Genomic DNA, 15762 nt, shown 5'->3' on the forward strand with positions numbered 1-15762 from the left:
TTTGAGACTTATCCCAAACGTTGACGACAAAAACAATACTTTACTCTTTAAATAATTAATGTTATTTTATTAAATTAAAAAATAAAAATTTGAATTTGAATTTTTTTCTTAGGTAACTAAAACACGGAAATGTGAATTTGAATTTAATTAATAGAACCAAATATATTATTTAGTATTAAGTTTAAATACTAAGATGTTCTTTTAGGATTAGATTACTAAATGAGTTAAAAAGTAAAATTTTGAATTTTAATTTAAAACACTAAAATAGGAACAAAAATAGAAGACCAGAATAATTAAAATATGGACAAAAATTGAAGATAGTTTAAAAACATATCCAGAATAGAAGAATAGAAAAATAAAAATAAGGGATAAAATTTTTAAAATATCCTGAAAACATTCTATTTGAAACAAAAATTTGAAGAATAGGATTAAGAACATATTCAGAATAAAAGTACAGATCCAACCAAAAGAGTAACCATGGTAAAGAGAAGACAGCTAAGCCAGTGAGGTGAAGTGGCTCCGAGACGGTGACGCGAAGATAGAAATGATAAAGGAGATATAACGTTGAACGAGACACTGGTGAACGGTGATGGATTTGGTTAGAAGTGAGATTTGAGAAAGAGAACTATGAGGTAAAATAAATATAAAGGATTTTTTAATTTAAAGCAGAAGAGGTAAAATAAATATAAAGAAAATAATAAAAATTTTAACTGCAAAAAATTAATTTAAAAATAAAAATATATGGAGTATTGATTCATTAAATAATTAAAAATTTTATTGATTGTTGATTCACCAAACTATTAAGGAGTATTGTAAACGTAATCGTATTAAAAATAATATGAGTATATTAATTTTTTAATTTATAATTAAAGATTTTAAACAGTTATTTTTTTTAAATTGAATAAATATAATTAATCATATAAATATAATAATACAAATATGTTTATTTTTATTAAATTAAATTAAGCTATTAATTAATTATATTTATTTAAATTTTAATTTAAAAATTTTATAATTTAAAATTTTAAATTATGTGAATAAAATTAAATTAAATAAAAATAAAAATATACCAGTATGATTTAGATCGTACTGTAATGAGTTTATAAAATTCTAAAACAAAATAAATCTTAAAAGATAAAAAAAATTGTTATGGAAACAATAATTTTTTTATTTTATTTCAGTAAAAAAAATTAACACTAATAAATATTAATTTAAAAAAGTTGCAAATAAGTAAAGATGGGAGATTAATATTTTATGATTATTTTATAATTTTTATTTAAAAGTATAATTTTAAATTAGTGTTAATTTTTCAAATATTAACTTTTTAAAAAAATATAATTTGTTGGCATTAATTATTTAATAATGTTATCAATATATAATAGAAGCTCTATTAATAAAATACCTGTTAAAATATGTGCCAACACACATCACAATATTAATAATACAAAGTAATTTTAAAACTCCGAACATTAGGGCAGTATTGTAACATCCACCAACAAACACATTCTGTTTTATTACATGCAAGTATGCAACACAAGGGAAATCAAGAGAATTTCACTTAGGAAGAAGGTACATAATTGGCATTGTTTTATGAAACTACTACTACACAATACTAATTGGGTATCCAAAGAAGGGTATCTGTGGGAAGAAAATGACAAATATGAACAGAACCAGGATTCACATTAAGCTCTTCGAAAGCAACATGTTCAGCATTCCACTCTTTAGTATTGGTGTGGCAAACTGCTAATGCTTTTGCTTTTGACCCGTCATTAGTCTTCAATGAAACAGTATAGGCCCTTGTCTCTATTTTGTGGCAATAAAACACTGCATAAGGGTACTTCAATTTGTGGCACACTACAACCTTGTCTCCAATTTTCTTCACTCCCTCTACCAAATTGTAGTGTAGCTCGTTCTGTGGCTCCTTTTCAAACTCAGTTGAAACTAGCCTTAATTGCGAATTTTACCAGTGACTCTAAAGATGTTCTCCATTCAAGGAAGGACTCTCACAGAGATAAAGTGTTTGTTTCACAGTCTTAGCATCGGTTGAGTTAGCCTCGAACTTGAAATGGGATAGAATCTCAGGGAGCATAGTGCTAGAAAATGGGATGTTTTTGACAACTGTGTCAGGTAAGAAAGTGTTAGAATTTATGTGCGCTTTGATGATGGGGGACGGCAGTTAATTCTATAGCTAAAGCAGATTGTTAGATCGTTGAATTCGGGTTTAGAATATGACTTTTTTGGTGCCCAGTTCCAATTCCCTTAAAAAAAACGCAAATTATTAGCATATTAGAGATTTGTTACGTAATGTATGTTTTGGAGTAAAATAAATTTAGCAAACACTCAAATTCACATGTATTTTTCTATAAGTATTGTTTATAATTCAAAATTATTAGATAATTTAATATGTTTATTAACTTTATATGAAAATAACTTATCCAGACTTTTTACTAATAATTTTAAGTTTTAACTAAAAAATACACTTTTTAAGAATTGATGCTCATACATGACTGAATAATGCTTAAAGAGAGTTTAAACTTTTTCTTTTTCTAACATAATTAATGCTTAAAAAGGAATGAAAGAAGAGATAGATTATCATCAGAACTAAAAAAGAAAAACAAATTTTCATATTATAGCTTTCTTGATTTTTTTTTCAAATTTTATGACAAGCTAAATAAATTCTCATTTTATGCTCAGTTATATATCTGCATATCCTTGCTAATTACCCACAGTTTATTACATATCAACTATGAGAGAGTGACGAACTCTAAAAATAACTTCCTTTTTCACAAAGTAGTGTGTAAAAATAATTAATTTCTTTGAATAAAATAAAAAATATGAATTTATTGACATATTTTCGAGTATGTTTGTTTTTTAACCAGGATTTACAATTATCAAATCCTTATGACTTAGCTTGCTCCTGTTGCGACTTTTAGCTTTCGATTTGTACAATAATAATAATAATAATAATAATAATAATAATAATAATAATAATAATAATAATAATAATAATAATAATAATAATAATAATAATAAATAAATAAATAAATAAATAAATAAATAAAGCTTTCCAGATTCAATAAGACCCCTTAAAGCAATAGGCATGGAAGTTTTAGGCCATACAGTTTGCCAATAAATTTCAGCAGATTGAAATGCTTCAACAATGTTTCCTAGGAAACCAAGCTGCCAATAGTTTCAAATTATAACATAATTATCAATTTATCACCATATAGATGCTCAGTGCCTCAGTGCTATAGAGCTCGAAGAAAATTACTGTTGGGGCAAAAACTTTTAACATAAATTTATATAATATTATTTATATTAATTATTTTTAAGTTTGTTATTAATTTGACAAAAGATATGTAAAAAAGATTATAATTATAGAAAAATAAAATATTATAAACTGTAAAATATATAAAAATATTATAATTAGAATAAAAAATATTAAAAATTATAATATTTATCGAATGCTTGAATATATTCTTTTTAAAAAAATCAATTAAAAACAGATAAAATATAAAATAATACTAAATTCAATAGATAAAAAAGTTACTCAATTTCTTAAAAAGACTTGCAAATTTTCATTACTCTATACGAATATAATATTTATTAAAATTTTTATATTTTGTCTAATATAAAAAAAATTAAATTTAAAAAATCAATAAAACCTAAAATAGAACTAAATTTGTTCATTATATATTATTAGTCCAACGTACAACATATTAAGTTTGAAATGAAAAAATGTTGAATGAATAGTAAAGATGAAAATTGAGCACATGTTATTGTGTCTGAATCGGAAGTATATAATGCTAACCAATAATTGAGTTAATTTCATTTTTTATTTCAAAATGTTACTAATATTTTTATAAAATATTTGGGGTCCATAATCTCTATGCTAAAGAGAATCTACGTAGCATTTGTATTTATAGAGTTTAATAGTATTATTGGAATTAAAATTTTTTAGTACAAAGTATAGAAACTAGATTTGTAGCTATTTATCTTGTAATATAGAGTTCGTAATTTAAAATTTATAAAAAAAAATAAATGAGTAAAACTTTATTTGAATTTAATTTTAGAGTAAAAGGATCATTGTGGATCCAGAGTGTGGATAAATGTAATATCTTTCAAAACATATACATAGGATATACGGAAGAAAATATTAGCAGAGACAAAGTATAGATAATATACAACAATTTCGTAAACATTATTATTGTATTATATATAGAATCCGTAAATTCAACCTGTATACAAAATTAGTAGTCAAAATTTTTAGAGTTAGATATCTGTACTATTATTGTTATTTATTTATTTATTTATTTGCTACCAAAGAGAGATGAAGCTTACACATGAAAGAACTGACGAGAGGAGGAGTAGGTGACGAAACATCATTTAATTTAATGTGCAAGCTAAGATAGCTTATAATATACTGAATGGAGAAGAGAGAATGGGGAGAGAAAAAGAAGGAACACTGATGGAAGACTGAGAGAAAAAAAGGATCAATTTATATAGCAAATTAAACATCTTATTGTCATTCGAAATGATGATGACCACTCATTTTAATTTTTAATTAATCCCCACCACCCTTCAAAGAAAGATTTTACTTCATCAATTTGCATGCTGAAGTTACGTATGGAATTATTTGTGCTTAGACTCCAAAGAAGACCGTGCCCCACAATTTTCCACTCTTTTAATTCTCACTTATCATTGCACCGACAAAGCTAAGATGGCTGAATTATAAATTTATAATTCAATTCTAACGTCCAACTAAGATTTCATTTTTATGATTTTATAACGAAATAAAAATTTTAAGAACAAGCTAAAAATGCAACATATTTGTTTTAATATTAAAATAGTATCCAAAAATTTACACGACTGATAAAAATAACCTTTAAAAATATTAACGAACAAATAAATTTCGAAAGATTTAAAAATGCGATAAAAAAATTAGATATTAAATATATATTCTAAAAATAATTTTATTAGCGATCAAATTTTAATGTGCAAGTATTATTAAAAAAATAAAATATTTTTATTATTAAAATTTGGTCATTTTACGTCAAGTGAATTTAAAAAAAAATTATTATTATGATGACCAAAAATTTTGCTTTCATTTTTTTTGTGCACCTTCTAAATATTTATTCAAATGATACTACAAAAATTTAAATCAAATAAATAAATCATTTACTAAATACAAAATTTTTTATCATTTATAAAAATATAATATTTATTAATTATTTTTATCATATTTTTAAATAATTCAAAAATTATTTTGTCAATAATATTTTTGATCAAATTAGTATTTTACTCTAAAAGTTAAATAACATTTTATTAACAGTCATATTTTGTTTTAATTTCGTTTGATTACGTTTTTTAATTCTAAAGTACATAGATCAATAGATCTTTAGAAAACCCGTTTATCTGTTTAGACAAAAACATAAATGTCAATATGGCAAGTTGGACGGGTCCAGACTTTCTATTTTAGGGGGTTTATAATGATTTAAAAATGTTTGATAACAAAAAAATTTTAGTTAAAATTAACTAAAATTTAACTTATTTAATATTTATTAATTAGTATAATAATTAATAAATATTAAAAAAAAGCAAATTTTAATTTTTTTTTGTCTCAATAATATTACTTATAATTGATATCTAATATGCATGTGTCTAAGAAAAATGGCAACTTGAAGGGACACAAACTAAAGGGGTGAAGCGGCTACAAATGGAAATGCAATAGTAGTACTTACGATAGGGGCCATTTCAGCTGATTCCGTTGTCAAAATATGCATTATTTATTGTTGTTGAATATTTTTGTAGTATTTTTAGCTATTCAGAAAGCATAAAAAAAAAAGAACCAGTTGTAAAAATATATGGCAGAAGAAATATGAACTCTCATCTATCTCTATTGAATAAGTCAAAGAGTAAAGACATATAGCAAAACTAAAAAAAAACAAAACAAAACAAAACAAAAAAATTAGAGAAGATAAAAAGAAAATACAAAAAAATGGCAGAAAAAAATGTTCTCATTATAATTCACAAGCAATTTATATACATCACGCAATGTATACAGTTATGTAACTAACTTTCAAAAACGTAATCTTCTAATTCACTAACTTTTTTAACAAACTTTAGTGCTAGCTGGCATAAATAATTACTAACTAATCTAACTATGATTATTTAATTACGCTACAACATTTATCTACTACAATTACAACCTCATTTAAACTAGGACTCAAGTTATAGCCTCCCCTAGACTAGGTCTGTATATGTGTGAGAGACCTAATTTGCCAATGTTAGATGCAAAGAAACTTGGTGCAAAAGCCTTAATAAGAAAATCAGCAAGCTGATTAGATGAGGATACTGACATCATGTGTCAAGTCAGAGAGGTGTTGATTTCTAGCTAGGTGACAGTCCATTTTTATATGCTTAGTTCTTTCATAGAAGATAGAATTTGTTGCAATATGTTTAGCTGATCTATTGTCACAAAACAGGGTTATAGGCTCTTTCAAAGGCATTCCTAAATCGCGCATGATGTAACTCAACCACTGAGCTTGACATGTAGCAAGGGATAAAGCTCTATATTCTGATTCGGATGAAGATCTTGCCATTGTGCTTTATTTCTTACTTTTTCAACTGATCAATGAGCTCCCAAGATTAAAACAATGGCCAGTGATTGACCTCCGAGTGTCTGCACATGTGGCCCAATCCGCATCTGAGAATCCAATAACTTTTAGATCATTTGTTGCTGAAAAGAAAACACCAGTTAATGGGCAACCCTTCAAATATCTTAAAACCCTTTGTGTTGCTTGCATATGAATATCAGTTGGACAATCCATAAACTGACTAAGCCTCCCCACTACGACCGAAGCCCCGGTGAATGGCGGCCGTAACTATAACGGTCCTAAGGTAGCGAAATTCTTTGTCGGGTAAGTTCTGACCCGCACAAAAGGCGTAACGATCTGGGCACTGTCTCGAAGAGAGGCTCGGTGAAATAAACATTTATGTGAAGATGCGGACTACCTCCACCTGGATAGAAAGACCCTATGAAACAAACTCTTGAAATAGCAGAAGCTAACTTGAGTAAATCTGAAGGCAAGAGACAACAAATCGAGGCAAATCTATCTCTTCGACGAGCTAGGACACAAGTAGAGGCTATCAATATGCTTTCTCAATAAGAAAATTGGTGTATACGAATAATTCTAAAAAGTGAAATAAAAAATGAAATAGAAGAAAATATACAAAAAAAGGTATTCGTCTATAATGATTGATAAATCCACAAATCTCAATTGTATTTCTCAAATGGTATTTTTTCTTATTCTCCTATTCGATTGTATTTCCTTGAAAATTTAGGGAAGTACTTTGTAAACATACGTATAAAAAGAACTTATTTCATTTAGTTTCTTTATGCCCACTATAACTAGTTATTTTGGTTTTCTACTAGCGGTTTTTAGTATAACCTCAGCTCTTTTTATCAGTTTGAGTAAGATACGACTTATTTGATTTTCAAATTGGAATTGAATTAGAGATAAAAAGAAAGAAAAAAAAAAGATGAAAATAACCTAATGGATTTTCAATTTATGCAAAATGCTTTTCTTTCAATTTCGAATTTCTAAAATGTCCAAGATATGTTTTACATCTTCTATCCGAAAATCTTCTATTTTCATAAGGTTTTCGTGACTGGTATTAAAAAGGTCCAATAATATATGTATATTGGACCTTTTGAGACAATTATAGATCCTGGGAGGCAATTCTAATTGGTCAATAAAAAAATATTTTAATTCTATCTCTTTTTTTGTTTTTTCTTAGTTTAGCCAATGTATCATGAAAAGTGAAACTGGGTAAAGTAACTTTGTGTTGATTTTGCAATATCTAGCCTAGTATTCGTGAGATATAAGAGACGTCCAAGTAATTGCTGATAAGGAGTGTGATCGGCCAGAGGTATAATCCATTGGTGTGCATGCTGGTTTGCAATTAAGGAAGCCAAAATCCTTGAGTATGTCGAGAGCATATTTGCATTGACACTAGTGAATGCCTTGTGAGGTTTTGGCCACCTCCTTATCCAAGAAGAATTTGAGGTTTCCTAAAACTTTAATCTTGAATTTGTCATCAAGTAAAGCTTTAATTGATTCAATTTCATGAATGTCATCACCGGTTAGGACCAAATCATCAACACAGACCATGATAATGGTCACACCCTGAGCTGTAACCTTAGTGTAGAGAGAATGATTTGATTCTGATTTTGTGAACCCAACTGAGGTGGGAGTGTCGGTTAATTTCAAGTTCCACTTCCTGCTAGCCTGGCATAGTCCATAGAGGGATTTTTCTAATTTGCATACCAAATTGGAACCAATTTCAGAGTGTTGCAGCCCTGGAGGAAGGGACATGTAGACGTCTTCGTTTAATTCACCGTGTAGAAAAATAGTATTGACATTCAACTGCTTGATGTGCCAATGCTTGGCTGCTGCTAGTGCTAGAACAACCCTCAATGTGGTCATGCGCACGAGTGGACTAAATGTATCTAGAAAATCTACACCCTCTATTTGCGTGAAATCTTTGGCCACAAGTCTGGCCTTGTATCTTTCGATTGAGCCGTCAGGGTGAAATTTGATTTGAAAAATCCACTTACAACCTATAGCTCTTTTGCCATCAGAGAGCTTCATGATCCGCCAAGTTTGATTACTCTTCAAAGTTTCAAGTTCACTTTGGATGGCTTCTCTCCAGCAAGGATGGCAGCAGACTCCCCATAATCACTAGGTACAATAGTTGTAGCAACAGCCAAAGAGAAGGATTTGTGTGTTGAACTAAGTGCATTATAAGACATGTATGTTGAGATAGGGTACCTACAAAAAGAGTCAGCAATAGTATGTGTGCTATTTATCTTACAATGATAGTCCTGAAGATAAGATGGAGTTCTTTTAATTCTGGTTGATTTTCTTGTTTCAATTGGAGTGGGTGCATTGTTGTCAAGCTCTCGAGTTAACTCGTAAACTCATACGAGTTTACGAGTTTAGGTAGTGAAATTGAGTTAATTCAGGTACAAACTCATTTCCGGGTAGACTCAAGTAAACTCGCATAAACTCGGTCAAACTCACAAGTTTACGGGCGAGTCAGTGAGTTTGTTTTGTTTGGCCTTTTTTGCAAAAACAGAGCCGTTTTAGGCCCAAAAAAAGGAGAAAAAAATGGGATCAACGTATGAACGTAACCCTAAACAGCTAAATCCCTCACTTTGCTCGCCGCACTCATTCAATCACTCTCTTCTCCAAGCCCTTTTCACATTTTATGTTGAACTAGATGCATACTTGTGAAGGATTTGAATGTGTGTTTTAGAGTACTTGTTATAATTGTAGTATTATGTTAATTTATTATATTTTTTATGTTAAAATTATTGAGTTTGAATGCCTATATTTGAGTAAACATATATATTATACACGATATATATATTTTTTGCAAAATAATTATAACAGGTAAACTCATACGAGTTTACAAGTCAAGTCTAGGTCAGCTCCACGAGTTTACCTAGACTCGCGAGTTTGACAACCTTGAGTGGGTGTGTGTGAAATGTCATGAATGCATGGAGTATTTTATGAAGTTTGATTTGTGGCATGAGTTTTTTGAGATGAGACTAATGGCGATGAAATTGGTAAATTTAGTGTGAGTGGTGTGTGTGCAGTTAGGGCCGCTGTTGTGTGTGTGTCACTAACATAAGAAGTGTCATAAGTGAATGGGTCAAATGAATGATTTTCTGAACTATGCAGGTATGGTGCATATTGAGGCAATAAGTCAACATGAGATGCACAAGATGTTATTGAGTATGAAAATTGAGATTCATAAAAAATTATATCTTTTGAAGTGAATATATTTTTGGAGCTTAGATCCATAAAAGTAAAACTTTTAGTCCCTTCTTTGAATCCTAAGAAAATGCATTTCCTAGCTCTCGGATCAGGTTTACTTCTTGCATTAGTTAGAGTAGAGGCATAGGATAAGCAACCAAAGACTTTTAAGTTTGATAAATCTGGAATTTTGTTAAAAAGACGTTCAAATGGGAACTTGTTTTTAAGAAATTGGCTTGGCTGCACACTGATTAAATGCACAGCATGTTAAATTGCAAAACTCCAAAAGTATTTTGGCAAAGAAGAATGAAAGAGTAGTGCTCTTGCCACATTGAGGATATGTTGATGCTTTTGCTCAACTATTTTATTTTGTTGTGGGGTTTCCGCACAAGATGTATGATGCATGAAACATAAACTTTGAGGCTCAATAGCTAAATACATGGCAATTGAATCATGAGTAGTGGTAGAAATACAAAAATATTTCATTATCGAGATTCTTTCTGAACTCCCCTATGACCGAGAAGCTTTTTCCTACCGTGTATGGTGTAACGGCATCTCGTGCCAAGAAAAAAGAAGGGGGGAACCTGGCTCACAAACCGGGGGATATGGGGCTTTTGCCCGCTCATCATCAATAGAATTCTACTACATTCCATTTGATGCATAAATTTTTTTTAAAGAAAATTCAGGTCCATTGTCAGTTCTTAAACATTTCATAGTTTTATTGAATTGAGTTTGTACAAATTTGACAAAATTCTTTACAATTTCAGAAGTTTAAAATTTGGCTTTCATGCAATGTACCCAAGTGTATCTACTCTTATCATCGACAATTGTAAGAAAGTATTTGTAACCATGAATTGAAAGAGTGGATATGGGATACCAAATGTCAAGATGTAACATATCAAAACAGTTACTTGATTTTAAAGTGCTATAAGAAAAAGATAATTTCTTTTATTTAGCTAAGTGACAAGAATAACATGGATTTATTCCTTCGTTACAATCAATAAAGGGATGTGTTTTATGCATTATTTGCAATCTATGTAGAGGTATATGGCCTAATCGAGAATGCCAAAGTGCATTCACTTTATTAGATGATGCAGTGCTAAGTTGAGTGTGGTTGCCATCTGTTATGATAGTTGTAGCAAGAATGATTGATGATTTGTGTGTGTCATGCATATTATGAGGGTTGCGTGAGTTAAAAACTTGACTATCCATTGTATAGAGTCCATCTGCACACTTAGCTACTCCAATCCTTTTCAAAGTAGCTCGGTCCTGTATCTCACAAATGATATCATTTATAAGCATATGGCACTTTAGTCCGTTAGTTCATTTTGAAACCAAAATTAATTTGAAGTCAAAACTTGGAATAAACAGCACATTTGAGAGAAATAGTTGGTTAGAAAACCTAATTGTGCCAACAATGCTACTAATTATGTGGCTTCCATTAGGCTTCCATTTTAACCTGTGACACAGACAGAGTTTTTTATTTCCACTTTTATCTTTGTTATCTTTTTTTTTATTTTCATTTATACCCTTCTCCTTTTAACCTTAATCCACTTCTTTTTCTCTTCTTTCTCACCTTCTTCCCCAGTGCCTCTTTTCTTCCTCCATGCCTTCTACCCCAACCGCCGCCTCACCTTCTCTGTCCCTCTCCACCACCTCCATTCCTTTGTCCTTTTTTGCTGCCTCTGCTCCTCCTCCTCCATTGCCTCTCCTTATCTTCCTTATCTCCACTGCCTCAAGTCTTCTCTCCCTCCCTGGCTCCCTTATCTTTGAGCCTCCCTCTGCTTAGATTCGTCGCTGCCTCTGCTTTGCATCTGTCTTTACCAAATCCACCGACGTCGCCTCTGTCGCGCCTCCCGTTTCCTCTCTCAATCTACCTCATAGATCTACCTTCGTCTCTCCGGCTATTCCAATTTTGCCTCCACTTCTCTTCTACAATTCTTCCGCCTCTCTTCCACGTTACCAGATCCATTTAGTTTTCTATTTTTTTTAATTCATATATTATTTATCTATTTTTTATTTAGATGTTGATTGAAAATTGTGTTTATATATTAAATTAGATTGGATCTGAATTTTTAATTTATTATGTGTTTGTTATTATTAATAGTTGTAATTTGTATCGAAATGGTGGTAGAGAGGTGGTTATGGTGGTTTTAATGGTGGTAATTTGATCTGAAATAATGATAAAGAGGTGGTGTTGATAGTTTGTGGCAGGGATAACATTGTCATTTTGTTAGAATGGTAAATTGTAAATAGTGTTATGTCCTTGAGTACCAAACAAGTTCTCAAATTTCATGTCTCATTGTGTCTATGACATTTTGTCTCTTTGTATCTGTGTCCTATTTATCTCTACCCACTAACCAAACGAAGCCTTAGTAACATATATATACCTCTTTTTTTCATTAATCAATGTCATCAACATTCTTTTCATATGCATCAAACTGAACCATTAAGAAAAAGAAAGAAAGAGAGCGAACCATGGGTGAGGAGAACCGTGGAACCTTCGAGCTTCTGGTTTTCATTTCTTGAGATCCGTAACTCTAATAAAAAATATAATCCAATAAAAGTATTCGTATCTTCCTCCTCTTCACATTGATGTCACTTTTGTTTGGGAGAAATCGATGGTGGAGTTGCTGTCCTTCCATGCAAAGTTTGGCCGAGGAAGCCCCGGAGGTGGAGTAGCCAATTCTAACGTTTTCCTCTTCAGCAGCTCAGTCAGAAAGTTTCTCCGGAGCTTCTGTTGATTTGATTTCACACGGAGGTAGGGTTTGGTAATTTTATAATAATTAAATGTGAATTTGATAAGTGAATATTTGTTTGATTGATTATTGTTTGAGTTTGATTAAGTTTATGTTGAATTATTATTGTTTGCTTGAGAGTTATGTATTTTGGGGTTTTGTTTTTAAACAGAATTAAAGAATGGACTTTTGAAGTTGATTTGAGACTTTTGGTTTAATGAAAATGAGTTTAAGGAAAGAGAAATGGATTTGATTTGTTTTTAAAGAGAGATTCTGATATTTGAAAATACATGGACAATACGCAAGGGTTATAACTTAGTCCCACTTGCTCCGGAAAAGAGATGAGGAAGAAGAATGATGAAAACTGAGTTTGAATTATGAAATTGAATGAATATGATAAACAAGGCATGATTGTGGTTGATTGATGATAAGTATGTCTGTGTTTTCTCTCTGGTTGTAAGCGTGACAGGGCATCGATACCCACTAATGGTGACAGGGTACATATACCCTCTAATGGTGACAGAGCACGTATTCCCTCTAATTGTATTAAGGCGCAACAGAGAGACTGTGCCCCGATTAGCTACCGGACATGTCGGGTTGGCTATATAACCGACAGATGATATCATCACCCATAGGAAAGGCATGCATGATATGCATTGTTTGTCTTGCTTGTTTATTCATACTTCTTTATGATATGTGTTGTCTGTGATTATGTGTGTGTCTTGACTTGTGATTTTCTCTGTATCTCTGGTCTATTAAAGTTATTTGTATTCTGAGGTTTGCTGCCATTGGCCACCTGTTGAGGATTGCAAGTACGCTGTTATGGAATTCCTGTATAACAAATAATAAAATGAATATAACTATACACTCCGACTCTACTAAGAACTCCACAGTTCTTACCCCCTATTTCCACCCCCTTTCAGCTACAGGTGTGAAGGTTTAGTACGGAGTTGCAGGAGCATAGAAGATTGAGTTTACGAGTTAAGTTCTTAGATTTTATTTTCCCCTCGTCGATTAATGTTTTAGTTTTTAGAAGGGATAGGACTTGTATTTCAGAATCTCGAAATAAGTCTATGTATATAATGCTATATGTGAATATATATATATATATATATATATATGTATGTATTTTGTGATTAAGTGATTAAAAGTAAAAATTTTCCGTGTTCTTAATTAAAGTTTCGGTTCGTATTCGTGAAGGCTCAATATTAAATAAACGTAGTATATAAATAAAGGAATACAGGTAAGTAGCGCTCGGACTTTTAGTGCGATCATGAGGTGTTAAAAGTTAGGGTTTTACATTATGGTATCATAGCAGTTCGTTCCTATTAGAGCCTTGGGAATGGACTGACTATATTTCACTGCATACTCTGAGTGTCTGTCATGCGATAGAACTTGTCTTAATGACAAGAGTATAGATTTTATATGCATGACTGTCTGTTGATTAATGCTGTTAGCTTACAATTGCATTTCTCATGGTATTAGGTCTGGCCAATTTAGTACTGATGATTTTTGTATACGGGAACGCTAATGGATTATGATAGACGAAATAAAAATAATAGGTTATACGAATCACAGGGTTTGAGAACGTTAGAAGTTACATTTTAAGGATTCGTTTTGACATAAACCATTTATTCGTACTATGTGACTTGGTGTCATCTCTTCTTTCATTATTTTCATTGGAATCCGTTGTTTCGGATTCCCTCCTTAAAATGTGGTTTGATTATTTTTCGACCAAATCTTATTGTCCCTATATATCTCTGTTTACCTATACTTCTCTTCGTGGACCCTATTTTCTTTGATTTGAGCTTTAACTTATTTCAATGTAATAATTTTCGAGGATGAAAATTTTTATAAGTGGGGTAGGATATAAGACCCGAAATTTTTGAAAATTAAATAATTAGCTATTTATGAGTTAATATATTATATTGAGATGTAATTTTTTAAAAAAATTATTTTTAACAAAAATAATTAAATAGAATTTTATAGTTTATTTTAATTATTACTTATTCTATTAAATTTGAATTATTTATTAAAAAAATTTGATAAAACAAAAATTAAATTAATTTTTATAATAATAATAATAATAATAATAATAATAATATTATTATTATTATTATTATTATTATTATTATTATTATTATTATTATTATTATTATTATTATTATTAAAGTTTAAAAGAGAAAAAAAAAACAAGAAGAAAGTGGCCGAAGCCTTTAAGAAAATGAAAAAAGAAAATTTAAAACTTGGTTCATATGCATATAATATATATATAACATGGATTCATTAAGCCAATATGAAAGCAAAAGAAAGAAGTTGGTATGCATGTGTATATATATAACCTTGACATGTGGAGTTAGTAACATATATATATACCTTTTTTTTTCATTAATCACCGTCATCATCATTCTTTTCATATACATCAACCGAACCATTAAGAAAAAGAAAGAGAGTGAACCATGGGTGAGGAGAACCGTGGAAACCTCTGAGCTTTCGGTTTCGATTTCTTGAGATTCATAATTCTAATAAAAAATTTAATCTGATAAAAATATTCGTATCTTCTTTCTTTTTATATTGACATCATTTTTATTTGGGAGAAATCGATGGTAGAGTTACTGTCTTTCCATGCAAAGTTCGGCTGAGGAAGCTCTAGAGGTGGAGTAGCCGATTCTAATGTTTTCCTCTTCAACAACTCGGTTAAAAAGTTTTTCCGGAGCTTCCGTTAACTTGATTTCATACAGAAGTAGGGTTTCGTAATTTTATAATAATTAAATGTGAATTTGATAAGTGAATGTTAGTTTGATTGATTATTGTTTGAGTTTGATTAAGTTTATGTTGAATTATTATTGTTTGCTTGAGAGTTATGTATTTTGGGGTTTTATTTTTAAATGGAATTAAAGAATGGACTTTTGAAGTTGATTCGAGACTTTTCTTTTAATGAAAAGGAGTTTAAGGAAAGAGAATGGATTTGATTTATTTTTAAATAGAGATTCTGATATTTGAAAATACATGGGCAATACGCAAGGGTTGTGGCTTAGTCCCACTTGCTCCGGGAAAGAGATGAGGAAGAGTAATAATGAAAATTGAGTTTGAATTATGAAATTGAATGAATATGATAAACGATGCATGATTGTGGTTGATTGATGATAAGTATGTCTGTGTTTTCTCTCTGGTTGTAAAGGTAACAGGGTACCGATACC

At 30.3% G+C, this 15762-nt stretch overlaps 1 long non-coding RNA gene across 1 annotated transcript; it reads right to left on the reverse strand.

Annotated features, from left to right (window-relative positions):
- Positions 1-1452: 1452 nt before the first annotated feature.
- LOC112767462 (uncharacterized) lies at positions 1453-4475 on the reverse strand. Its single transcript, XR_003184914.3, has 2 exons — positions 4342-4475; positions 1453-2258 (listed from the first exon to the last, which is right to left on the reverse strand). It is a non-coding gene; the product is annotated as an uncharacterized lncRNA (long non-coding RNA).
- Between the last annotated feature and the right edge of the window lie 11287 nt (positions 4476-15762).

The sequence above is a fragment of the Arachis hypogaea genome, chromosome 17 (assembly GCF_003086295.3).
Source record: "Arachis hypogaea cultivar Tifrunner chromosome 17, arahy.Tifrunner.gnm2.J5K5, whole genome shotgun sequence".
Taxonomy (NCBI): Eukaryota; Viridiplantae; Streptophyta; class Magnoliopsida; order Fabales; family Fabaceae; genus Arachis; species Arachis hypogaea.